The 26,349-nt window shown below is 43.2% G+C and overlaps 1 pseudogene; it reads right to left on the bottom strand.

The window, feature by feature from the left end:
* Positions 1-23,261, bottom strand: part of LOC115507727 — a 73,440-nt pseudogene extending 50,179 nt beyond the window's left edge.
* Between the last annotated feature and the right edge of the window lie 3,088 nt (positions 23,262-26,349).

Raw genomic sequence — 26,349 nt, forward strand, 5'->3', positions numbered from 1 at the left:
GTTAAGCATTCGACTCTTGATTTCGGCTCATGGTTCGTGAGCTCAAGCCCCACGTTGGGCTCTGCGCTGACAGTATGGGGCCTGCTTGGGATTCTCTCTCTCCCTCTCTCTATGCCCCTCCCCTGCTTGCACACACACTCTCTCTCAAAATAAATAAATGAAAATTTTAAAAAACCCAAAAAACTAAAGTTTAATGGGTGATGGAGATTAAAGAGTACACTTATGATGAGCACTGAATAATGTTATTGAATTACTGAATCACTATATGATACACCTGAAACTAATATAACACTGTATGTTACCAGTACTGGAATTAAAAAACTTAATAAAAAAATTTTGCAGCACAAAAAATACACCAAAAAACGAAAATTAGGTCTATTAAAACTCGCAATATAAATTATAACAACTTATAATGATAAAATTAAGATAATCCAGAATAAAAATATGTGTACATTTCAACCTTCTCTAAATGCATCATGGTTTCTGTTCTCCCTGCCCTCTACATGTAACTTTCTTGCAACATTCAACACACTGTATTTTAATTGTCCCTATGGACTCTGAAAAATGGGTAGTTTCATCAGGCAAGGAAACGGGCAGAAGGCCTTGGCAAAATCAGACATTATTAATATTTAACATGCATTAAACATTATTGCTCTGAGTAGGGTGCTATAAACTGGCCTTGTAAGAGTTCGACTTTCTGCCAGTGGAATATGTTTAAATTCTAACGTTGGAGCCAACATTTCAGAAAAGCTCCTTCACCCTTTGTGAATTGAAAAACCAAAAAGCCCTTCCCGGAGATGTCCCCTCCCAATACGCGGGCCTCTCTGATTCTCAGAAAAGGTACAGCTGGGTGTATTTGCAGTCTGGGCCCCTGCCCTGCGGGTGTGTGAACAGTCTAGAACCCGTGCCTTTCCATGGCCTTTCTTCCCATGGCCTCTCTGGACGCATCTCACAATCATAAAATGTTAACTCAGGCCGAGAAAAGAAAGATCTATTTGGGAGGTTCTTCGGAGGAGATAAATGGACAAAAATTCAGAATTCTAACTGCAAGTGTCTCAGATCTTTAGAGAAGTTTAATAATATAAACCTAATGAGGCTCTGGGCTTTTTAAAAAGGGAAAATTGTGGAGATTATAGAGATGTCCTATAATTATATGAAAATCGCTGCTCAAATCATAATTATTTTCTCAGTTCGTTTTCAGGTTCACAGTGAAATCTCAAAGAACCAATTTTCGTCCACTACACATAATAAGTGATTATGGTTTCTTTTTAACGTACAATGGAAGTAGATTAAAACGAGAAAGAGGTTTTCACTTGATTTGTGTATATGACATGTTGAAACAATGTTCGCCACAAACAGAAGTCTCATTTCTAAGCATATGGTAACTAGCAAGATCGCCACTCATGTTCTCAAGTATAAAATGATCCACAGTATAAACATATTTGTTTTGATTTTTGTTATAACTTTTTGTGGCAGGCGATCTCATTTTGCTAAGATCTAAAGCCTTGGGGGTACTTGTCCAATTTATCTATATGACTCTAACTGCCAGATAACAGGGGAGCTCTCTTTCCCATCTTTGCATCCAGGTCTACCTTTGGCAGAACCCTCAGTATCATCCGAGGAAAAGGAGACTGATTCAGAGTATAAAGCTCTAGATGAGTGGTCCTCAACTAGGGGTGAATTTGCCCCCCAGGGGACATTTGCAACATCTAAAGACATTTTTGGTTGTCACAACCAGTGGTGGTTGGGGATGTCATTGGCTCTAGTGGTCAGAGGTCAGGGGTGCTGCTGAACACCCTGCAATACACAGGACAGCAAGGAAACGAATTCTTCCCCAAAGCTTCTAGAAGCAGGAGAACCCTGCCATTTAATCCACTGAGACCCATTTTTAGACTTCTGACCTCCAGAACTGTAAGATAATAAGCTTGTGTTGTTTCAAGCCACTACTCCTGTGCTGATTTGATACAGCAGCATCTAGAAAAGAATTCGTACAGGAACAGGCAATTTATAGAAAAGGAAACATAAATGCCTAATAAATATATTAAAAAAAAACCCTCAAACGCAGAAATTCAGATGAGACACTATTTGAAACCCATAAATGCAAAGAAAAGACGTGGGGCAAAGTAACTTTCGCCACTGCTGGTGGGAGTGAAATGGACATAACCGTTCTGGGGAACAATGTGACAGCATTTACTGTCATCAAAAATGTGCATGGCTAGAACTCCACAGTTCCACTTTGAGGGATAAACCCTAGAGAAAAGTCTGGCACAGAAGCATCAGGAGAGTTCTAGAACAATGCACATTGTAGGATCATTTCAATACAAAACAACTGGGAAACACGCTATTGGTCAATTGAGGAATTTATAAATATATTACGCTACATGCATAGATTGAATACATTGCCTAGAATGAATACATGAACTATGTGTCTCAACACAGATAGATCTTGAAAACATACCACTGAGGACACAGAGCAATTTGCAGTGTGATACACACAGTATAATAGCCTTTGTGTCATTGTCAACACACACAGGGCTATTATATGTTTTTCACAGATGTCTACATGTGTGGTAAAACACGGAAACACGGACTGGGAACATTCATGCCCTTCTGTGCTGGTGATAGACGCTGGAGGGGGTGGGAGATGGGACTAGAAAGGACGACAGAGGGGATTTCAACTCCACCTGCAATGTTCTACTTCTTAGACACGTAAAAACACAAAAATAAAAATGGCACAGAAGATACCAACTTTTGTTCACAGATTTTCTTCTTACACTTTTCTTTCTCTTTTTGCCTTAAATTCTTCTCAAAATACAAGCATAACACCCAAAACAATGGATGTTAAAAGGAGAGTGATCATATTGAAATTGGTTTCGAATAAACCCTGGCTTAAAACTTACATTCAAGCCACCTGGGTGGCTCAGTCGGTTAAGCATCCAACTCTTGATTTGGGCTCAGGTCATGATCTCATGGTTTGCGAGTTCAAGCCCCTCATCAGGCTCCACGCTGATGGTGCCGAGCCTGCTTGGGATTCTCTCTCCCTCTCTCTGCCTCTCTTTCGAAAAATAAATAAAATTTTAAAAACTTACATTCAAAACTTAATAACTCACTTTGTCTTTCCGACCTGAGGAAGTATCTTGACACATTAGTTCAGACCTAATATCTTTAAGAATTAAATTGATATTGGATTAATGGGATAATAGAATAGGTGCTAGATGAATGAATGGAATAATACCTGAGTGTTACTAAAATCGGTATCACATTTTCAATCAAGAAAAGTGTCTGACATGCACTGCCTAACTGATTTTCCAAAGAACCCCATCAGTGAGGTAAGGCAGATCTTCTGAAGAGTCCTGTTTTCGGGGTGAAAAAATGGAGGCCTAAAGAGGACAATGACTGGTTCAAGGTTGAAAAGTGGTAAGAACCAGAGCTTGGACGCATGTCTTCTGATTCTAAGTGCCATGCTTTTTGTACTATATCAACTACCACCTGGGATGAGACATGGATTATTTAGTAGCTGTTCCTATTTAAGAAAAAAGAAGGAAGAGAGGGAGGGATGGAGGGTGGAAGGAAGGAAGGGAAGAAGGAAAGCAAACCAGGATATTTTAGATGTTCTAGATGTTCTAACCGGCTCAAATGCCATTAACGTCTGCTCTGTGAACTGGCTGTTTAAATAAGCAAGGAAGCATGCAAATGATTCTTATTCTGGGTTCATATCTAGTAGTGTTCACATCAAAAGAGGGACTGGTCCTAACATTTAAATTTTATTGGGTAAAGTCCTGGGCAAGCAATATCAAGATGGCTAATGGTAAAAGAGAAACAAGCAAGAGTTACAAAGATAATGTAGAAATCATGTCGAATTTGGAATCATTAAGGGAACCGGTCATGTTTCACTGGGAAAAGAGAAACCTTAGGGAAAGTGATACTTCTAAAATATAGAGCTGTCAAAATATTAAAAAAAAAAAAAAAAAAGGAATGGGTTGCCTCAGAGGAGTTCAAGCAGAAACTGGATGAATGGTTTCCAGCAATGCTTAAAAGGAGATGTTTATTTTGGAAGAGGCGCTGAACTAGATGAGAGACATAGAGTCATTCTCTGCCAATCACTCTCCCTAACACCGGTCTAATGGAGGGAAGCAAGAATCCACTCGAATAGTTCCGGAGGCCCCTCCAGCAAGGGGCATTGAAATAACAGAGATTCCCTCCAGATCTCACAAACGTCACGCAGGTATGTGTGTGTCTCAAAGGGAGAGTGGAAAAGATACACCGAAGATCTTGGAGAGGGATGTGACTTCTGCCTTTGTCATCTGAACCTATTCTTGTGGGGTCTCTGCAGGCTGAGGTCAGGTATGTGACGAAGAACGTCACACGAGAAGACAGAGATGGGTAAGAACCAGAGGAGATGGGTCTCATCCGTCATGGGAACACCGGTGCCCGGCAGGTCCACACAGAAGCAAGTTGACAATTGCCATGAATTGAGGTCAGGTGCCCAACTGGGAAATGGCGCAAATGATCTGGCAGGTAGCTTGACTGGTGGTAGTATCGTGAATCACTGTATTACTCAATATGAAATCTAGAACTGGGAAATGCGAGAGAGGAATAAGTCAAAGCAACTTGGGTAACTGAGGTCGTCTGTAATATCTGATGGAGCCTTGCGTGGGAAGAGGAGTAAGCTGGGTGAAGTCTTGTGGACAACAGAGAGCGGATCCAATCTTCCATTTCAGTCCTCCACCTTCTGTAGGAATACAATACACAACTGCAACTTCCCACCCTCGTCCTAGTGTGCTGTCATCTCACCACGCTCTCCTGGAGCTTTCCTTGCTCTTATGGACATTAACATAATCCTTTCTGAGGACCTGCCCTACCAGAATCTGCACTTTAACAAGATCACGGTCACATGTATGCACATTAAAGGTGGAGAGGCCTCGCCTCAAGGATTTAGAACTGTGGCCCAATCAGGACTGTATTTGTGAATTAGCTTAACCGCACAGCAACCAACCAACAAGGAGTTATTATTTTGAACCCAAACTTTTCCAGAGTTATCAGAAAATCTAGTTCTATACCTGAACAGAGTGGACCGTGGGGGTGAAGGTAAAAGATGTTTTGAGAAGACACGACCCCTTCCTTTTTGCAAATGTCAAACCAAGAAAATGAGAATGAGATCAGAGAACAGACCTAGGGAAGCTTTCTTAAGGGGCTATTTCCCTGAGCGTGGCCTATTTTGCCACCGAAATCTTCGGGACTACAGAAACTGATAGAATGGTAGGCACTCCCACTTCTAACGTTGAGGGTTTGCAATGCATCAAAGGAGACTGGCTTTGTGAAATTAAATCCGACTTCCTGGGATTACTGCAGTTTTTCAGAGAGGGCTTCCTGAGTGTCCTAAGAAGGTTTAATATTGAGCCAAAAAAATATAATAGTATGGTAGATAGCGGATTCTCCAGAATCCATTCCACCCAGCCTACCGTGGAAATTCCATCCCTCTTGCCGATAATTAATTCAGGGCTGGGCAGGCCTAAGCCTGCCAGTTTGGACCAAAGAGAGGTGCTCGGAGAGACTTGCCGAGCGCATCTGAGAAAGAAGCTGCCCCGGTTTTAGAAGAGACCTAGGAGAAGCCTCCCCTCGCTTGATAGACATGGACAAGGGTGGATGGGGGGCAGACTGCAACCTGGGTAGCCATCGTGCAACCACAGGCACATGCCTTAGGATGAAGCCAACCCTATAGGCTTAAGAAGAAATGCTCTTTTTCTCCCTTTCTGCAAATTTCGAATCCTCGGATGAGGGAAATAGAACGCAAGTCCCTAATGGCACTATCGAATCCCCGAAACTCACTCGACTTCTGGACTTTCTGTTGCACGTGCTATTACATTCATTCCCTAAGTCCATTTGATGTGAGGTTTATTGCTGCCCACAGCCATAAACATCCTTACTGATACAAATCATCGGTGAGAATCCTTTCTTTATGGCAGGCACGACACGACGGCACAATTAGCATGGATTCGCGATCCTCATTTCTGAAGTGATGCTACTTAAAAGCACATGCTCTTATGCCAGGTGAAAGAATACGATTTTTACCAACTATAATGAGATTCAACAATGACAGCAGAGTAATTTTGCAAACAGATGTCATGATACTCCCATCTTGTGGAAAGCTTATTTTAGTATGTTTATTGGCAATTTTTCACCAGGTGCTCAGGGCTGCGGTCGCTGTAATTGATAAGACTGATTGCATCATGGAGAACATTAACTTGCTAATTTCACTTCGACTTTCAGATCGTATTTATTGAGTCGACTCTATGTGAAGCCTTCCACTGTTTTCACTTGAAAAGTTCAAAATGGGACTCCGTTTTACATTTTATTATCTCTACCTTTAACCATTGAGGGTGCCCCGTGTCTTAACATGTCTGGAATTTGCAACTCAGGGAAGAAGGTGATTTTAGAGTTTCTTAGCAAGCTGGTAACTGGTTAGATCTGTTAGGGTGGGAATTGAAAGTCTGGGGCCTTTATTCCTTTAAAAAAAAAAGAGCCAGTGAATTCCATTTTTGAAGTTAACACGTAAGCCAATTGTCAGGTATTAATGTTCATGATTCTCCATATGGGAGTTCTCCTCCCTTGCACGCTCTTGCTTGTTTTCTCTGCTAATTCAAATTTTAGCTATCCCCTGGTTTTTAAGACTTAGTTCAAGTACAACTCCTTCTTTAAATCTTTGTAACTGACTCATGACATAGCCTGGAGGATAAGCTGGTACCACACTGAGACCTAGAACTAGACCCATCTTGACTTCTGAGCCTTGGTACTCTCGCCTGTAAAATGGGGGAACTGAAAGTGCAGGCATACCTCGCTTTATTGTGCTTCACTTCAGAGTGTTTTGCAGATACTGCAATTTTTTTTTACCAACTGAAGGTTTCTGCAGCAATCGGACAACAGATAAACTGCCATTTATCCAACAGCATTGGCAGACTTCGTGTCTCTGGGCCACATCTTGGTAATTCTTGTGATATTTCAAACTTTTTCTTCATTATTCTACTTGTTATGGGGATCTGTGATCGGTGACTTTGATGTCACTACTGTCATCATTTGAAAGCACCACGAATCGCACCCATATAACATGGCAAAATTAATCAGTAAATTCTGTGTGTGTTCTGACTGCAGAGGTGGTAGAAACAGAAAGAGAACAAGAATCAGAAATGGAGCCTGAAGACGTGACTGAATTACTGCAATCACATGATAAGCTTTAATAAATGAGGAAGTGTTTCTTATGAATGAGCAAAGAAATTGGTCTCTGGAGGTGGAATCTACTCCCGGTGAAGATGTGGTGAAGGTCATTGAAATGACAACAGAGGATTTAGAATATTACACAAATGCGATTGATAAAGCAGCGGCAGGGTTTGAGAAGATTGACTCCAATTTGGAAGAAGTTCTACTGTGGGTAAAACGTTATCAAACAGCATCACGCGCTACAGAGAAAACTTTCATGAAAGAAACAGTCCATCGGTGTGGCAAACTTCGTTGTCATCTTATATAAGAAATTGTCACCGGGGCGCCTGGGTGGCTCGGTCAGTTAAACGTCTGACTTCGGCCTAGGTCATGATCTCACCATTTGTGAGGTCGAGCCCCGCATTGGGCTCGGTGCTGACAGCTCGGAGCCTCGAGCCTGCTTCCAGATTCTGTGCCTCCCTCTCTCTCTGCCCCTCCCCTGCTCATTCTCTGTCTCTCTCTGTCTCTCAAAAATAAATAAATGTTAAAAACGAAATTGCCATAGCCACACCAACCTTCAGCAACCATACCCTGATCAGTCAGCAGCCCTCAATGTCAAGGCAAGACCCTCTGCCAGCAAATAGATTATGACTGGCCTAGAGCTCAGATGATGGTTAGCAGCTTTTAGCAATAAAACATTTTGTAATTAAGGTATGTACCTTGGGGTGTTTTTTTTTTCTCTTATATATAATGCTATTTCACATTTAATACACTACGCTGTAGTGTAAACACCACTTTTCTATGCCCTGGGAATCCAAAAAAATCACTTGACTCATTTTATTGTGATATTTGAGTTATTACAGGGCTCTAGAACCGAACCTGCAGTATCTCTAAGCTATGCCTGTATTCCATGCCTGGATGGACCACAGTTTATGTATCCATTTGCTTACTGGAGGACATCTTGATTGCTTCCAAGTTTTGGCAACTACAAGGAAAGCTGTTACAAATAACTGGGTGCAGGTTTTTGCGTAGATATGTTGTCAACTTGTTTTGGGTAAGCGCCAAGGGGTGCGATTACTGACTCACGTGGTAAGAATATGTTTCGTTTTGTAGAAAACCAAGAAACTGTCTTCCAAAGACAGTTGCATTCCACCAGCAATGAATGGGAGCCCCTAATGCTCCCCATCTCCACCATCAGTCGGTGCTGTTGGTGTTCCCGATTTGGGCCATTCTAATAGGTGTGGAGTGATATCTCGCTGCTGTTGAAATTTGCATTTCCCTTATGATGTAGGATGCAGAGCAGGTTGTGGTTGAAATATATTTCCTCGTGGAGGGAGCATAGGGGTAGGGGGTAGAGGCAGGTCTTGATAAAGGAGCATAGGCCAGAATTGGAGAACTGTAATTGCCCTGGAAGAGGTTGGCTTTCTCTGGAGGCGATGACAAGTCCCTAAAAGGGATGACATGATCAGATTTGTTTCTTAGAAAAATCACTGTGGCTACATGCAGAGCATAGACCGACCAGTCAGAAGATAGAAATCAAGGGAAGAGATGATACAAGACATGGAAGGAGGGTTGGAATTAAATGGATGGATTACAGAGCTCTTTGGGGGAGGTAAAGACAGGACTTAGACTGATGCCCTCTCTTCCAGCAAGCTCTCCCTGATAGCCCTTGCCCGCGGGACAGCAAGCCTCCGTGTGCTGTGCTTCCGAGAACCCCATTTGTGCTTCTACTGTCATTCCTCCAGCATCCAGCTTCATCCACCAGGGGGGAGTCAAGTGCAAAGAGGGAGAAGAGAGAGGCACAGAATGGAGGTCAGAATGCCTGGGTTTGTATTCCAACTCTACGACTCGTGGCTTCTGACATCTTAGGTAAATTGCTTAACTCTTCTGTCGAATCTCCATCCCCATATCTATGAAACGGGAACTGCTTAAAACCTTGTATCATAAAGTTGGTTTGAGACACGAATAGGATAGTGCCATAAAAGTGGTATAAAATAATAAACAATTGTGTCTTGCTATTATTGCCTCCACAACCCACACACGCATGTGCACAAACACATTACACAGAAGACAACAGCTTGACGTAAACAAAGATGGTATGAACTGACAGCCCAAGGCCTGACTTTGTACCTGGCTAGATCTATGACTATGGGCAGGTCAAGGTCCCCTTGAACCTTGATTAATAATAGCCAACATTGCCTACGTAGAATTTAAGCTAACGTTTTCTAAATAGAACAAGTTAGCTGTAACTGCTCTGCATGTTCGAACTGACTTAATCCACACACAACAACCTTACAAGGCAGGTACTGCCGTGATTCTTCCCATTTTACAAATGAGGACACTGAGGCACAGAGACAGTAAGTAACGGCTCAAGGCTACACGGCTAATAAGGGCTAGAGCTGGGATTCAACCCCAGGCAGTCTGTTTCAAGAGCTCAACATCCTTTTTTTAAAAAAAAAAATCTTTTTTTTTTTTAACGTTTTATTTATTTTTGAGACAGGGAGAGACAGAGCATGAACGGGGGAGGGTCAGAGAGAGGGAGACACAGAATCTGAAACAGGCTCCAGGCTCTGAGCTGTCAGCACAGAGCCCGACGCGGGGCTGGAACTCACGGACCGCGAAATCACGACCTGAGCTGAAGTCGGCCACTTAACCGACTGAGCCACCCAGGCGCCCCAAGAGCTCAACATCCTTAACCACGATGGGCCTCTTCCAGCTGTACGAGTACGATTCCACGGTGGCACCTTGCAGAGCTATTTGCACCTGGCTGTTTCACTCTTTTTAAATAGGTTATTTGCATTCTCCATCGTCATCTTTAGCTGTCTTCGAGAATTTGGTGACATGTACATTTATCTCATTAATTTCTTTGGACTAATCTTCCCATCAGTATTTCAGGGCTAGACAAACTCTCCTAAGACACGCTATGTGTCATCCCTCCCTATTTCAAATTACTTGATGCTTGGTGACTTCAGCTATTTCTCTAAGGAGCCTTGTTCCACATTTCATATTCCAGTAATTCCTTAAGTGAAACTCATTTCTAAAACCATCTTCTCAATTTCCTTTATCACTTGTTGCAGTCACAGTTTTATTTGGCCCTTCCTACGTGTTCTTAAACACAGTCACATGACCTCAGTCAGCAGCCCTTGATCCTGGTAATCCACAGCATTCCTGTTCTAATATCTAAAGGTAAATAGAAAAAGCAAACTTGACTTTAATGAATATTTCATTCAATGAATATCTATTTTTTCATGCTCTGGCACATGCACAAAAAAACATCGAATCACGAAACCTTTGCAAGCTCTTTAAAAAGTAGATATTGAGGGTGTCTGTCTGTCTGTCTGTCTCTCTCTCTCACACACACACACAGGCATGCACATTTAAAAAATTTTGGGGGGGGGGCTCCTGGGTGGCTCAGTCAGTTGAGCGTCCAACTTCGTCTCAGGTCGTGATCTCACGGCTTGTGAGTTCGAGCCCCGCGTCGGGCTCTGTGCTAACAGCTCAGAGCCTGGAGCCTCTTCAGATTCTGTGTCTTTCTCTCTCTCTCTGCCCCTCCCCCACTCACACTCTCTCTCTATCTCTCAAAAATAAACATTAAAAATATTTTTTTAATTTTTTTAAATGTTTATTTATTTTTGAGAGAGAGAAGGAGATAGCATGAGTGGGGGAGGGCAGAGAGAGAGGGAGACACAGAACCCAAAGCAGGCTCCAGGCTCCGAGATGTCAGCACAGAGCCCGACGCGGGGCTTGAACTCACAAACCGCGAGATCACGACCTGAGCCGAAGTCGGACACCTAACTCACGGAGCCTCCCAGGTGCCCCACACATGCACGTTTTTAAAATGCTCTCCCTTTAAACAGAGACCAGCGAAAACTTTTCTAAAACTCAAATAAGCACCTTTGACATTTCACCCCTGTGCTCACTCACAGCTTCAGCCTTGAGAAACCACAGGATGACACATGAAGAAGCCTTTTTGTTTTCAAAAACAGATAGTATCTAGCCCAGCAGTTTTCGACCTGGGGTGATTTGGCACCACAGGGATCATTTGCAATGCCTGGAGACATTTTATTTGTCACCACTGTGTGGGGGGGAGGGGGTGGCTACTGGCATCTAACATCCAACAACGCACAGAACAAAGGATTATCTAGCCCAAAATGTCAACAGGGTTAAACTTGAGAAACTCTTGAAGCCTCTGTCAACATTTGATACAATTTATGCTTGCACAACTCAACGTCCTCAAAATGTGCCCTTGTAATAATTATGTAACATTTCAGCCCGCGGACAACTTTGGAGCCACCAGAGGTCCCCTCATAAGTCCTTCATTCTGGAAATAAAAGCATGGACACATCAGGCTATAAAGACAAAACAGGCCCCAAAACTTAAGGAATCAGAAAAATCAGCCATCCACAAGGCCATTTTGGGAATGTTTCTAAAAACTTTTTGTGCTTAAAAACAAATAAGGCAACTTTAAAAAGCAAGCCAAATTTCTTCTCTTGTGATTTAATTTCCTGTTCTCAGAATTTCAAGTTTCTAACGCTTAGTGTCATCTGATCTCACTTTTGTCTTGATTCCGTGTTCCTATGAAAGGCTATGTGATAACAGCCCTCTTGAGTTTCTAAATGGGAGAATCTAATGTTCTGACATATGACCTAGCCTCAAAGTGCACCTCCAGATGAGATCCAAATCTGAATCATTAGGGAGAGGCTACGCAGGAGAGGAGGGTTGTGTCTTTTTAGTTCTCATGCAGAAAAATTCTATTTCTTCTTATCGACCTCATTTCCATAATGAATCACCACTGGAAGGACATGGCAGCCTCTCAGTTACCCATGGCCACAACCTTCTAAACCCAGCTTAATGGCCCTCCTTTGCTTGGCCCAGTGCCACCAAAGACTGTTGGCTCACGCCAAAATCAATCCTCTTGGCTGCTCTCTAATTTTCATTTAGTAAATTTAGAATATTATGAAGAGCTCTTCTAACCCCTCTCTGGGATAATGTCCAGGAGCCACTTTGCCCAAACAAAGTCATTGATTTTAATGGAACAAATGAGAGAGCAATTTGTATTGCATGGCACCTTGACAAAGATGGGGAAATGCTAGGACTCATTTGTCCCCAATTCTATCTCGAATGATAATAACGACTCTGCAACCAAAGCAATCTTTTACAAAAGTAAATTAGATCACGTCACTCCCAGGTTAAACCTTTTCCATAGTTTTCCATTACTGTTAGAAGAAACTCTGAAATCTGTCGTGCAGCCTATAGAAGAAGACCATTCCCTAGGCCCTGCCTTTCTTGCCAGTCTCAACGTACTCCCTCTCCATCAAATTCTGTGCTCCCTTATTCTGGATCTCTTCAAGTCCTCTTCCCTCTTCCTGGAAAGCTCATGCTTCCCGTGCCTGCCCCCTTGCTTTGCTTAGCCGATCCCTTCGCATGTTTCAGATCATGGCTTCAATTCGTTCCCTCAAAGAAGTCCTTTCTGCTTGAATTACGTCTGCTGAAAATTCCATTGGCCAAAGCAAATCATATGCCAAGTTGGAAGCCAAAGGTGAGGATATACACTATGATGAGGCCAAGGCAAAGAGTAAGGATGCAGGGCAGAGGGAGGAATTGGGGCCATTTCTGTAATCACCGCCAACCTCTTCCAGGTGCATACAAGTGATGATCAGGCACCGCCTCACGATGGTTCGTGTGTACCGATGCTCATCTGGACACAGTCAACTCATTTAGACAGCTGAAGAGTCGTCTGTTTCCAGTTCCTTGTCTATACTTGTCCTCCACCTGAAGCCCTATTACACCTACAACACCTTAATCAGATCTGGTAGATTTCCCCTTTTCTCCACGTACCTCCACAATGCATTCTTTCTTTGAAATTCCACTGAAATCCAATCTATTGAAGGAATTAAATACAGGAGACCAGGGGCAGGTCTGAAACACAGAGGCAGCCATGTACCTGAGAAAGACAGCCCTATTGGAGCCAATCCCGATATTCTCAACTGGTCGTAAGCAAAGCTGACAAAAGAAACAAAACGAACTAGGCTCAGACAAGGCCACCCCGTGAGCATGTCTGGCACGAGGCCAATCCGCAACCACAAAAATGATTAAACATTCCTCTCTTATGATCAACATGAGTGACTGCCGCTTCTTTACCAATGACCACTCAAGCCTTGCTTTAATCCTCCCGTCTTGTCTCCTAGATAAACATTATTAAAGTACCCAATCCTCAAATTGTCACAGCTCCTTGAAAACAGGCAAGCTAGAAGAGGCTCTGATTTCTTAAATCCTCCTTAAGGATTTCACCTAAGCCCTCTAAGGAGGCCTTCCCAGACCCCTCTTACTGAGATGTCCATGGTTCTTCCAGGGAATGGTACTTCTTGTGGCAACAAGAACAATAAACCTGACATTGTTTGACTCTAGCTGTGTTCTTGGGGTGTTTGTTCGGTAAGCTTCAATACCTTTAGGTAACTCATTCCCATTCAAAGGGTTAAGTGCTCTGACATAGGCCTGGTTTGAAACACACTGAATTTCAAGCACTGCTCAAGAGCACAAAGAAGATTTAAATAATATCACCAAGTGAATTTAGGATTTACCCAGGCTGGGCAATGTGCTGAGACCAGACAGATGCAGGAAGCATTTGCTGATAACACACAATGTCCCTTTTCTGTAAGTTCTGAATAGAATAGTCATAATGTATTCAGAGTGACTGAATTTATTCTCCCATTAGTGCCTAGACTCCAACAAGATAAAGCGAGTTTCCATAGGCTAAAATGTGGATTTTTTTTCTCCCCACATTAGCTGCTTTTAAGACTCAAACCTGCGTCTAGTAAGCAAAATCAGTTCTTATGGGGGCCCAGAGACTCATTCTTTAGAGTTAGTGTGGCCCGAATTCCTGGTTCATTTACCTTCACATTTTTTCCAATAAGTATTTTGTACTTTCTTACATGACACTGCTTTCATTTTCGGTCATTGAGGAGTGGAAATGAGCAGTAAATTCTCACTTCTGCCAATTTTCCAGATGCCATCAAAATCGTACACTATCATATTACCAGGAGACACATGCGCATTATTGTAGAAATGTCATTAATCATAGTATTATCAGTAATTGGTATATTTTCTCAAAATAAATTTTATTTGGGGAAAAAAACAGATGTGTATTCAGTATCAGCCTGAATACTTTACCAGATAAGAACTGTTAAATCCTATCGAAATATTTCCCCAGGTAGTCAACCAAAAGAGCTCTAGAAGCAACAACCTACTCTTCCAGCATATGCGAAGCTCTCCCGTTCGAGAAATGAAGATGACCGTTTTTTACTTCAATGAGGAAATGGGTAGGTGAGTCACTTTCAAATACTGACGGAGCTTTTATGGATGTTACCACAGAGGTCTGAGCTCCAGTTTTCTCACTTGGCTTTCCCTTCGTCATTTCTTAATTAAAAAGAAAATTGTGCAAATGTGGTAGACATTAGGGCTGTAGGCAAATTCACCTCTCTCTGGGCACAGGGTCTGTTTGTTATTTCCCTACCCGCTGGGACTCAGGGTGGCCATGAGACTCGCTTTGACCAATGAAATTCAAAACTGTGTTAATTTTTGAATGTGTGTTAATTCCTTCCAAGAGAAAGGCTCTAGACGGCCCCCGCGAGACCGCGTAAGACAGCCCCCGTGAGACCACGTATCATCTCTTTCCTCTTGCCATGGTGACGAGTGAAGCTGTTTGTCATCCCAGGCATAACCTAAACCATGCCAGCAGATAGGCGTTTTATTGTTAAAAAAGTAAGGCTTTTTTTCAAACAATATAAAGATATATAGAGCTTCACTTGCCAACACATTAGCCACTAGTCACACATGGCTATTTTGATGGGAAAAAAAAGAGTTAAATTAAAGATTCATTTCCTCAGTCACGCTACCCACATTTCAAGTGCTCAACAGTCACACGTCACTAGGGGCTACTGAATGGGACAGCACAGGTACAGAAAGTTCCGCTGGGCAGCGCTAAAGAGTTGGACAGCAAAGTACCCAAATCACTGTCCCCACACCCCTTCACCAACCCCTCCCTAAATGCCACCACTCCTTACGGATTGTCCTTCTTCTACCTTATATTACTTTTCCTATGGTTTCACATTATAAATATAAATACATCCACATACATACATATACATGGTGCTTGGTGACCAGCCTTTTTAATTCAGCCAATAAAAGGTCCCGGAGATCGTTTTTTTCCTGCTGGATATTTCGGTGGTTTCTACAAGTAACCACTTCTTAGCATATTGATAGGGATCCTTCTAGCTCTTCGTCCGGGAATTTTTTTCTACCTTGACATAATATATAATATGTATTATACTGTGATTTCTTTTTCCAGTTAAGTAACAATAAGATTTGGAGTTTATTCCATTCATTTATATTCTCCTAAACCTTTTCTAATAATTTTGTCATTTTGATTTTACGTTTAGCTCTCAAATCCAACTGACATTTAGTTCTTCGGAAATAAACAAATAATTGAAATAAAGATAGAAAAATGACAGTGGTGTGAATTAGGAATCTAAAATATTGGTTTTCCACATAGAGAGCAAATCATATCAATTTCGTTTTCTAACTACTCTATAATACTTAAAACTAACAGAAATGGATTAATAGAACAGAAAAGAGAATTCAGAAGCTGATGCATGTTTATTTGAAGTCCTGTGGCTTCATAGGGCACTTATAGTTTGTTTCTGATATGGCCAGTTATCCTCAATATTCTTTTTAAAAATCTCTCTTGGTTCCTTTCATTATATTTTCACTTTTATATGAATTTTAGGGTTGAATTGCCCCCCCTTCCTTTTACCATTTCTTGTTGGACTTTTGAGTTGGAAAGCACATTCAGAAACATGGCATGACTACATTTTTCAGGTATTATTTAATATCCTTCAGTAAATAGTTCTTTTTTAATTTCTTCAGCTAAATCTTACAACTTGCATTAGATTTAGCCCTGGTTTTATTTATTTTTACTGTATTTGCTATTGTTGATATTGTGAAACTAACTTTTTAAAATGCCATTTTCAGATAGGTGATTGGTAGTATAAGAAGGCTATTAATGTTTATATTTTTATTTTCAATTTCTTTAACTATATGAACATTATTCATAGGTTTAATCATTTTTCAGAGAAACCTTTTAGATTTTTCAAAACAGATAATCAGTATTATCTTCAGGCAAAGACACTTTTCTCTCTTCTTTCCAATATTTATGCCTTTTATATCTTTTCCCTGTGTTCCTGCTTTTGGACATTTTTGAAGTACCTGAATGTTAAGATTATCTATTTACGTCCTCTTTATTTTTCTTGCTATCACACTCGTTAAAGGATAGACTGTTTGGGAGATCTTTTAAAAGAATCAGGTTTGTGGGGGTGCCTGGGGGGCTCAGTCAGTTGAGCATCCAACTTCAGCTCAGGTCACGATCTCACAGTTTGTGGGTTCGAGGCCCGCATCAGGCTCTGTGCTGACAGCTCTGTGTCTCCCTGTGTCTCTATTCCTCCCCCCGCTCATGCTCTCTCTCTCTTAAAAATAAATAAACATTAAAAAAAAATTTTCTAATCAGGTTTGTGTTCTATTGATTAACTCTATAATTTTTGGAAAAGTACCATTAACATCTGCTTTGCCTTTATATTTATTTTTCCAGGTTTTTCTGTTCTTTTATTGGGTTTTAGATTTCACTGCTAATTTCATTTTCTCTGCTTCTCTAGGGAATGTATTTATAACTGCCTATTTTTCTTCGAGCACTTTTTTGGCTGTACTCCACATTTTTTTTTCAATCATTAAATAGATACATTTTACTCAAAACCAGTATACCAAAGCTTAATTTCCATGATTTCAAAATCAAGTTGATTGTAGTGCAGATCGCTGTGGGCTTTGTCCCCTCCTATTTTCTGCTTTGGACCCATTTTTATATTTTGTACTTGTGGTTACAACGCCCGGGAAAAAAAGTTTCTGCAGATAGTCTTGTCTGACCACTCTGGACTGGTGAACTGTTAGTCTGGTGTAGGCATCTTCTCTATCTTTTTTTAAAATGTTTTTTATTTTGAGAGAGAGAGAAAGAGGGTATGCAAGAGAGTGGGGGAGGGGCAGAAAGAGAGGGAGAGAGAAAATCCCAAGCAGGCTTCTCGCTGTCAGTACAAAGTCCCCCTCAGGGTTCGATCTCATGAACCGTGAGGTCATGACCTGAGCCGAAATCAAGAGCCGGAGGCTTAACCGACTGAGCCACCCAGGCGCCACCTTCTTCTCTTTGATGTCCTCATGACTCCAGAGTCTGTCACCCATGGCACTTGCCCACGGCCACAATCTTGGAATGAAGTAAGTTGCATCCACAAATTCTCCCCATAGACAAGCTTCTCTACCAATGACAAGTTTTGTTCTGTTCTTGGGAACCATCAAAGTCAAGAGGGTCCACATTATAGCAATGTCTACAATCTTGTCCTTAACTAATCAAATCTAAGCACCAAGGAGGAGAAAAGATCACGGGGAAACCAGCTGCTGTGTTTTCACCCTGTTCCTCACGATACGTTTTATCTTTTCGTACTTGAACGACTGTGCCTGACCAAAGCTTCACACGATCATCAAAAACCTCTTGCCAGACTATGGGTCCCTTGTTTGTGGTTGACACAAAACCCAAAAGCTCCTGAATGCAGAAAGATTCTAGTCTTCTAAAGTCTTCGCCAAAGCCTTTCTGCTTCATGAAATAATTCGATTTTTGGATTGGATTCTCAACATTGAAATTCCACTTTGTCACCTCCCAAGTGAATGAAGTGATCTGGAAACACTGTACTAACTTTGAAAAATTTTAGACAGGGAGCTCTAAGCTGAATTCAGAATAGAGTTTATAGCTCTAAAGATCCCAGACTGCTTAGGTCTCCCCAAGAATGTGTATGTCCAAGGCTATAAAGCTCTGGTATGACTCGAATCCCTCACAACCAGGCATACTCGATCGCCATGGAGACATCATTTGGTGTATAAACACGAGACAAAGAATGTCTTCTTTGGTGCCTAACTCAGGGAAAGCAGCATCTGATAAGGGAAAGGCTGGTCATCAACCATGTGCCAGTGCAGAACATTAAACTCATTAAAGGCTATGGCAGCCTTGTAGTACTCCCAAACTCTGATGGCCTTGAGGAAAACCACTGGTCCTTTCACAAGCAAAATACAAGAGTCATCTGAAGAGCCATTGGGGAAAACATCACACTCTGAGTCAAGGGCAAGTGAGACTAGAAGTTGCTGTAACTCGACCGCAGTATTACGTTTAGCAGGGCCGCGACACCACTTGTAGAAGCCAAAAATATCGTCATGGTATCATCGAAACACTTCAACTTTTTGTTTTCATTCCAGTTAAACACAGTGTTATATTAGTTTCAGGTGTACGATATAGTGATTCAACACTTCCATACGTCACCTGGTGCTCATCAGGACAAGGGCATTCCTCAATCCCTTCTTGCAGGAGGGAGCGGGCCGGGCGGCAGTGGACGAGGGGCTGTGGCTGACGAAGTTCCAGGGGGAGAGGTGCAGCAGCTGTGGACACATCTGTGCCAAGAGTGGCACAGGCCACAGAGCCTTGCCCGTGGGCGGAGACGGGGGTGGGGGCCAGTGCCACCAGCAGCGCTGGTTTTTTGTAGGACTCTCATGACCTTGATGAACCTTATAATTAAGAAGTAATTCAGGTTAGGGGCGCCTGGGTGGCTCAGTCAGTTAAGCGTCCGCCTTCAGCTCAGATCGTTGTCTCACAGTCCGTGGGTTCAAGCCCCATGTCGGGCTCTGTGCTGACAGCTCGGAGCCTGGAGCCTGCTTTGGACATGGATCTGTTGTCAATATGATCTCTCTTTCTCTTACTACTTTTGGCTTTCACTTTTACAAATATTAATAATTCTGCCCTTGTTTATTTCTTTCATTCTAGCATTTTATGATAGATCTTTTCTAACCTTTACTTTTTCGCCTGTTATTTCGCCTGAAGTCTACTTTTAAAATTACTCAACCAATCTGTTTTTCCTTTTTAAAAATTTTTTTTTAACATTTATTTATTTTTGAGACAGAGAGAGACAGAGCATGAACAGGGGAGGGGCAGAGAGAGAGGAAGACACAGAATCTGAAACAGGCTCCAGGCTCTGAGCTGTCAGCACAGAGCCCGACACGGGGCTCGAACTCACGGACCGTGAGATCGTGACCTGAGCCGAAGTCGGCCGCTTAACCGACTGAGCCACCCAGGCGCCCCTGTTTTTCCTTTTTTATTTTTTATTTTTTTTTCAACGTTTATTTATTTTTGGGACAGAGAGAGACAGAGCATGAACGGGGGAGGGGCAGAGAGAGAGGGAGACACAGAATCGGAAGCAGGCTCCAGGCTCCGAGCCATCAGCCCAGAGCCCGATGCGGGGCTCGAACTCCCAGACCGCGAGATCGTGACCTGGCTGAAGTCGGACGCTCAACCGACTGTGCCACCCAGGCGCCCCTGTTTTTCCTTTAAAAAAAAAAAAAAGTTGTATTTAACCCATCTACATTTAATGCAACTGTTAATATCCTTGGGTTTATTCATGCCATCTTATTTCATTTGTTCTACTTACCATGACTTGCCCTTATTTCTTCTTTTTCCTTCCTTGCCTACTGTTGTGCCGATACCTATGCTTTGTTCCACTTAATTTTCTTCTAGTAATCGCGAAACGGCCATCATTTTTCTATTTTGCTACTTGCTGCTTTTATATTTTTAGCAAATGCATACCTAACATTGTAGTATTTTAGTTGCAACCAAAGGCAATGGGTATCTAAATCTTCCTCCCCATCAAAACGGAAATCTCACTTCGTTCTCTAACCCTTTCATTTCCCTTCTGACATCTAGGATTTGGATCCTGGGTTGTATCATTAGTGTTATTATTATCATTTGACTTTTGCATCCATAATCATGTGCAGTGATCAGTAGCTTTTTCTGGTACCATGCTGACCTCTGTGATTCTTCAGCTACATCTCTCTCTTGGCATCCGTTTTTATTCTGGTGGCACTGTAAGATTTTTTTTTAATGTTGATTTTTGAGAGAGAGAGAGAGAGACAGAGCATGTGCGGGAGAGGGGCAGAGAGAGAGAGAGAGAGGGAGACACAGAATCCGAAGCAGGCTCCAGGCTCTGAGCTGTGAGCACAGACCTCAACGCGGGGCTCGAGCTCATGAACCTGAGATCATGACCTGAGTCCGAAGTCAGATGCTTAACTGACAGAGCCACCCAGGTGCTCCTGTAAGTAACATCTTTAACTAGCACTTTCAAAGTACCTCTGCGAGTCTCTGCATATCTAAAAAGTCTTAATTTCTCTTTTTTTAAGTTTATTTTTTAATTTATTTTGAGAGAAATAGAGAGAGAATCCCAGGCAGGCTCCGCACTGTCAGTGCAGAGCCCGAAGCGGGGCTCGATCTCACAAACCGTGACATCGTGACCTGAGCCGAAACCAAGAGTCTGACGCTTAACTGACTGAGCCACCCAGGCTCCCCAAAAGTCTTAATTTTGCTTGACACTTGAATGGTAGTTCGCCAGGTTATGGGATTCAAAATCTAAAATCATTTCCCTCAAGTTTGTCAAAATACGTGGCAAGAGGGAAGGTTAGAAGAAAACTAATGTTTATCTAGGGTGGGCCATCATAATAACCCGAAAGTAGAGGTAGTTGTCCGCTCTTTTCACATCAGTGGAAACTCAAGAACAGAAAGGTTTTCTCATGCGCGAGCTGCACAGCAAGTGAGCAAAAGGGATACTTTCAGCCCAGTGTTCTTGGACCTCAAAGCCCTACTCCCAGTCTAGACCGCTGCCTTCCCATAGAAACAGAAGGCAAGCCACATGCATAATTTCAAATCTCCTAGTAGTCAGATTTTAAGAAGTAAACAGGTGGCATTCATCTTAATACTTTATTTAGCTCAATTTATCCAAAAAAAGCATGCTCATTTTGGTATGTCATCAGTGTTAAAAAATGATCGGGGAGATACTTGGCTTTCTTCCTACTGACTCTTTAGAGTCTCGTGTGTCTTTTACCCTTACGGCCCACCTCCGTTTGAAATGGCCACATTTCATGCCCTGCACGACGACACGGGGCTAACGAGCCACTGTACTGGACGGTCCAGCTCTGTGCCATGCTGCTTTTGAAAGCAAACGCTTTCCAACACTGATTGAAAGCGTCCTGTGTGGGTGATTTTTCCATCCCAGTTTGAGATGAGGAAATCTGGCTCTCCCTGGAAATAATTTTACGGCTATTTTTTGCCGATTGCAGATACACCACTAATTCCCCCTCGGTGCTCATCCTCATTATGTAGCGTGGCCTCTCCTCGTGGTCTACACAGCCAAAAGTCAGAAGCGCCTTCTTAAAGCCAACCGTTAATCCATTCAAAAGACAGATTAAACAGTTCCCCCCCATCTAATGCCCGCTGGGTGTATATTTCTATACCCGCCTGACTTCCTTTTTTAGGCAAATACCTGGCCCAGTTCAAACAGGCTCTTTATCACTCTTGGGACAGCACTGGGGCTGGGGCAAACATCCCATAGGTTTCCTTTAGTCAGCCCCCAAGAGTGTTATGAGAAGGAAATAACACACACACAGCAATTTATTTTAAATCTCTGAAGCATCCACCATTTCACATTCTCTTCCGCCAGAATTCCTACCAAAATTAATCTCCCAGGCCCCTCACACTGTCTCCCCAGAGCCTCATATAACTCTAGCAGTATCAACTTAGAAACTGGAGTTTTAGATAATAAAGGCTACCCTCCCTCAATGGAGGCTATTACAGATTGACGGGCTGGGACAGTAGAGGTTGGATATCAGCATTTGGGGCTCCAAATGGCAGCTTGACTTACACGACAGTCAGCAGAGAACAGCTGTTCCAGGCCCAACCAGAAACCCTTGGGATCAACATTTTGCAGCTCTGTCTTACTTTAGAGTTGTATGGTCTTGGGCAGGTCACTGAATCTCTCTACCCCTTACTTCCTTCATCTCCATATGAGGACCATGATGTCTATTCCGTGGGTGGTTGGTAAGATGAACGGATATGATGTATCGAAAGGTTCATTATAACTCCCCCAATAAGTGTCAGCTGAAAAATAGTTAAGAGTTAACATTTTATGTTTCCAGCTTTACTGAGGCATAACTGACAAGAGAAATCATATATATCTAATGAGTAAAATGAGATTATTTGAAATACATATACTTTGTGGAACGATTATCACAATCGAGTTAATGAACGCATTCATCACCTCACATAGTTACCGTGTGTGTGTGCGTGTGCCTGCGTGCTGAGAACACTTAGGATCTACTCTCCTAGCAACTTTCAAATACACAACATGGTATTAGTAACTAGAGTCACCATGCTGTATATTAGATCTCCAGGCTTATCCATCTTACAGCTGAAGGCTTGTACCCTTTGGCCAGCATGTGCCCATGCCCCCCACCCCCAGACCCCCGTGGCTAACATTCTACTCTCTAATTCTATGAAATTGTTTTTTTTTTTTTTTTTTAAGATTCCACATACAAGAGATGACACAGTATTTGCCTTTCTCTACCTGGCTAATTTCACTTCTTGCTTACGCTCAAATGCTGGCTTTGCCGCTTTGAGATCGTGGACATGTTTCTTCCTTTGCCAAGACTCCGTTTCCTTGACTTTAACCTCATAGAGTCAAGGCCTTGGTCTCGCGAGGCTATGGTTGGACTTGAATAAGGGAACATATGGAAAGTTCTTTGCACAACATGAGCCACGCATTAAGAGCTTCAAATATTGGAGCTCTCGTTATCATGGACTAATGTGATATTATAGTGACAATATTTCCACCATGATGTTTTAAGAAGTGAAGACTAATTCTAAATGACATTCCTAGGAATGTCACCGGCATACCGCGAACTCTTGAAGATACCATATGAATAACCAACTGGTGACCTGCAGACAGGAAGGCGTTTCACTTATTTCGAAAGGGGCTGATGAGGACACTGGGCAGAGGCCACAAGACTTTGAAGACAGCTTGTTAGGAAAGGTGTGTGGAGCGCCACGCCTGCCTGCCTAGAGCAGCCTGCTGGGGTTGACGGGCCACCTGGCATCGCCGGTCCATGTTCCGCATCCTCACGTGCTGTCATTTGTCTCTGTCACTTCCAGTCTCCGGGTGGCATCTGCTCACCTCACTCAAGGTGCACGCCACCCTGACCCCTCCGCCCCCGGTGTCGGCTTAACCCCTTTGCTCTCTGCCTGAGTCTGCTGGGCCATGAGCGCCATGAGCCTTGGGTGGATTCTCCTCCAGCCCCCCCAATGAGAAAATGGTATTTATTTCAGCAAATCAAAGGTGGGCCCCTTATGACGTGCGCATCAGGAAAGCAGAGAGATCTTATCTCTTTGGCTTACCTGAAATTTGTGCCGCAAAGGAGCAAACATTAGAGACCCAACTGAGGGTTGCTGGAGGGGAGGTGGGGGAGGGGAGGGTCTAAATGGGTGACGGGCGTGGAGGATGAGCGCTGGGTGTCCCGTGTAAGAGATGAATCACTGGGCTCTACTCCTGAAGCCAAGACGACCCTGTATGTTAACTAACTTGAATTTACATTTAAGACAATAAAAACGTTTAAGAAATGAGCAAATGCGGGCATGTGCCAACTGATTTCAATCTATCTACACGGTGTTTCCTGTTTTCTGTTGCTCCCAGCGTCTCCCAGAAAGTCAGGGCCATTAGCCATGAAAATGCATCCGGCACAGGAGCAGCTTGTTAGAGGACAGCGACAGCAGGATGTACATAAAACGCCTGAAAGAAAGCAGGCCCCTCAAAGCAGAGGGCTTCCCCTGGGGAAAGTCGGGCTGGCAAGCTGAGGAACACACTCCATGTGCCTCGTCTGCCACCATCAGCCGCAGCCACCTGTGACAAAATGTCCCCACCTTTCCAGGCGCCGCAGGGCGAGGCTCTCCCCAGCTGTGTGCTGCTCTTTTTCACGTCTCCCCGCTTGTAATCTCATTTTCACTCTCTCTTCTCCTGTTCCTTGTCGGTTTAATTATTCATTCGACAACCATCCCCTTAGCACTGTGAGAGACCATGTTCTCCCCGGTTCCCGAAATGGCCTTCCTGGTCTACCGGCACCCAGATCACGGAAGCTAACAATTAAAATGCATATTCCTGGGCTTTTCCCCAGCTCTGCTGAATGAAATCCTCCCATGTGCAAAGCTCAAGGACTCGAATTTGGGACAAGCCCTCCGAATAGTATTGCGATACATGGGGGAGTGTGGATGCCAGTCATATGGATTTCCCTTCTGTTCTACCTTTCTCCTATAGCAGGATCTCTCCAGCATCAGTCAAGTCTGCACAATGCCCGGTTCCCCACGCCATCGACTAGACAAGGGAAGACTAGCTGCTTTAACACATCCATCCCCCAGAGCTTGTGGCTTAACACAGTAACACGTTCCTCCTCCCCAGAGCACATTTCAATGCCGGGCAACCAGTCATGCAACTTCCCTCAAGGTGGCGATTCAGGGCTCAGACTCCTTCCATCTTGTGGCTGCATTATCTTCAAGGGGTAGCTCCCAAAATGCCCTCCACAAGGCGCCCCCCACATTCGAGCCATCCAGAAGAGGAGTATGGAGGACTGCGAGGGAGTTGGGTCCATTTCATGAGTTGGGGCTGGAGGTGGTATTTTCCACTTCCGTCTACATTCTGCTGGTCACCCGGGGTCACACAGCCACAACTAACCTCGAGGAACGTGGACAAGTGGTCTAACCATGTGCACAGAGAGCAGAAGATCTTGAAGAAAACTTATCAGTGTCTGTTTCATGCAGCTCATTAAAAAATGTTTTTCAGTATTGAGGTTCCTCCCCAAATTAAAAATAGAAAAAAAATTAAAAACAGGAATACTACGTGATGCAATAATTCCACTACTGGTTATCTACCCAAAGAAGACAAAGACACTAATTCAAAAAGATGTATTCACCCTGTGTTGATTGCAGCATTGTTTATAATAGTCAAGATACGGAAGCAACCTAGTATTCGTTGATAGATAAGGAAAACACGGTGTGTGTGTGTGTGTATGTGTGTGTGTGTGTATACACATACAATGTAATATTATGCAGCTATAAAAAAGGATGGGATCTTGCCATTTGCAACAACATGGATGGACCTAGAGGGTATTATTTCCCTAAGCGAAATAAGTCAGACTGAGGAAGACAATACCACATAATTTCACTCATGTGTAGAATTGAAAAAAAACAAATGAATAAAGAAACAAAAAGCAGAATCAGACCTATAAATACAGAGAACAGGCTGAAGGTTGCCAGAGGGGAGGAGGGAGGATACCGAGCAAAATGGGTGGAGGTGGGGGGGAGGTGCAGGCTTCCAGTTATGGAATGAGTAAGTCACAGGAGTGGAAGGTACAGCGGCAGGGAACAGAGTGAATGACGTCATCGTCACAGCGTTGCACGGTGACAGATGATAGCGACACTTGTGGTGAGCACAGCATAACGTATAGAGAAGTCGAATCACTGTCGTCCGCCTGAAACCCATGTAGCATCGTGTGTCAGCTCTACTCAAAGAAAAACAATGTGTTGAATGGTTTTTCGGCACCAGTGGAGAGTAGCTGCAAACCGAACGAGCTATCCAGAGACTGGAGACCTTCCCTGGGACGGGCCGCGACTGCTGATGCTGGCACGATCCTTGCCAAAGAACAGAAACGAATCAATCTAGTCGATCCGTTCTCTGCCTACTCCAACCCTCTGCAGGCTTCTGGGGCCACGCTGGGCCCTGAAGGTGAGCTGCAGCCTTACTGGGAAACTGAGGGCCAGACATCTCAGATGTCCTCCAGATGGCTTGAAAAATTTACCAATGGGAAATCTGACCAGAGTTGATCCATATACTAAGACTATTCTTGTCAGGCAGGAGCATTCCAGGGAGGCCTGGTCACCAAAAGTATACAATCGAGAGTCCATTACACTGATAGGATCCCGAAGCAAATCCAAAGCCCAGACCCTTGAAAGCTGTGATAAAATGAACAGATAGAATAACGCAGAAAAGTCAGAAGTCATCATCCGAGCCCCTTCACTCTGAGGCTGTGAAAGGACCATCAGAAAAGCGAGACCTTGGTGCTCCGTGATTTAAAAAAAGAGCAAACCTACGGCAGGTGACTCTCAATCATGAGATGGGCGGGTGGTAACAATGAGAAAGGCACCAGTGT

The sequence above is a fragment of the Lynx canadensis genome, chromosome X, assembly GCF_007474595.2.
Source record: "Lynx canadensis isolate LIC74 chromosome X, mLynCan4.pri.v2, whole genome shotgun sequence".
Taxonomy (NCBI): Eukaryota; Metazoa; Chordata; class Mammalia; order Carnivora; family Felidae; genus Lynx; species Lynx canadensis.